General features: G+C 68.0%; 1 protein-coding gene across 3 annotated transcripts in view; it reads right to left on the bottom strand.

Moving 5' to 3' along the window:
- ACSL3 (acyl-CoA synthetase long chain family member 3) overlaps nucleotides 1-1,102 on the bottom strand; it is a 68,729-nt gene extending 67,627 nt beyond the window's left edge. For all 3 annotated transcript variants that reach the window (XM_044241694.1, XM_044241695.1, XM_044241696.1), the window contains exon 1: nucleotides 882-1,102. The gene's annotated coding sequence lies outside the window, so the exon portion shown is untranslated. The remainder of the gene's footprint in view (nucleotides 1-881) is intronic.
- Nucleotides 1,103-1,574: the final 472 nt, after the last annotated feature.

Here is a 1,574-nt window from a genome sequence, read left to right as displayed (position 1 = left end):
GCAGCGGTGATCGCTTTCACACAGGCCTATTCCTCCTCTAGCGTCCGTAGGATTCTAAAGATGTTGCTCTACCCTTTCTATTTGAGGGGTCATATATGCAATAGTTTAGATGACATTTTCTAAACGCAGACTGGATAAACCAGTTACATGTCTGCCTCGGGATGCTCAGCTAGGAAGCGGGCCTCATCATCCCTCCCCCGCAGGACCGCTGATAGCGCGAGCACCACCTCAGCGCGACACATTCTGCTACTGAGGTATTAAACCGCACTTAGGGAAAAGTAAGCCTGCAACTCTCAACCCCAACCACCGGCCAATCCCAGCCCCACCAGCACCCATCGCGGCCACAACAAATACCAAGGTCGCCCCTGCTCATCCATCCAATTCCTCCCCACAGCCGGCGGCCACACACCCCCCCGCCGGCCCCTCCAGCAGGGTCTCCCGGAACCGCAGGGCTCAGTTTCCTCGCAGGAACGCGTCAACGCCCACCCAAAGAAAGACGCCAGCCCCCCATGCCGGCCGCCCCCACAGCGCCGGGAGGGACGCGGGGCACCCTTCCTCCCCCGGACCGCGCAGTCACCCGGCTGCCGTTCCCCCCGCTCACGTGGGCCCTTCGGCCCAGGCCCCACGTCACCAGCTTCCCAGACCCACGGCGGCGCCTCCCACCCTGCCCGGCTTTTCCACAGACATACACACACACGCGCGCGCACACACACACACGCCGCGGGCCGCCACGCAACCCCCGCGGCGCACAGCCCCGGGGCCTGACTCCGCGGCCACATCCGGGCCCCAAACCCGCGCCGCCCTCGGGCTCAGCCCGGCCGCACGCTGAGGCCGCGCCGCCGACCAGCCCCCGCCGCTCCCACAACGGGCGCCACACTCACCGCGACGCCGGAGCCCCGGTTCCTCCCGCCTCGGGCCCACGCAGGCCTGGCTGCGCCCCCAGAGCATTCACGCCCCGTGCCGCCTCCTGGGGACCCTGGCGCAGCCGCACTGTAAGGTGGCCACTGTCTGCTGTCCCGGCCGCCGCCGCCTCGTCCCAGCCCCGGCCGCGGCCACAATCCCAGCGTCGCAGGCCGGCGCCGGCAGACCAGCGTCTGTTGAGCCGAACCGCCCGGGACGCGCACCCCCGGCCGGCGCTCGTTGCATATGCAGAGAGGCCGCCGCCCATTGGCCCGCGGGCGGTGGCGCGTGCGGGGCTGGGCCTATCGAATTCCGGCGGGGGAGCGCGGCGCGGTCGGCCAGGGGCGGGACGGGGTTACTACGGGTCGTTCGCGGAGCCGCCGCGGACGGGACCCAGCCGCCACCGGCCGCGGGGTGGGGACCGGGCCGGCGGGAGGGATCGCACCGTGGCGGCTGGGGGAAGGGAGGTGGGCTCGGCGGCCGCGACGTGGGCGGAGGGCCGGCGGCTCCGGGAGGGTCTGCGAGGGGGCTGTCTCTCCGGGGGGAAAAGACCGCCCCTCCCCTCGAAAAATAACTAGAAACGCAGTTACTGCTGTGATGTTTAAATCTGAACATAGATCATGAAATGATACGCATATGATTTTCATTCTTAACTGGATCATTTATCCTGTTCT

This window comes from Neovison vison, chromosome 3 (genome assembly GCF_020171115.1).
Source record: "Neovison vison isolate M4711 chromosome 3, ASM_NN_V1, whole genome shotgun sequence".
Lineage (NCBI taxonomy): Eukaryota > Metazoa > Chordata > Mammalia > Carnivora > Mustelidae > Neogale > Neogale vison.
Note: the sequence above shows the minus strand (reverse complement) of the source record. Positions and strands in the feature narration are given on the sequence as shown.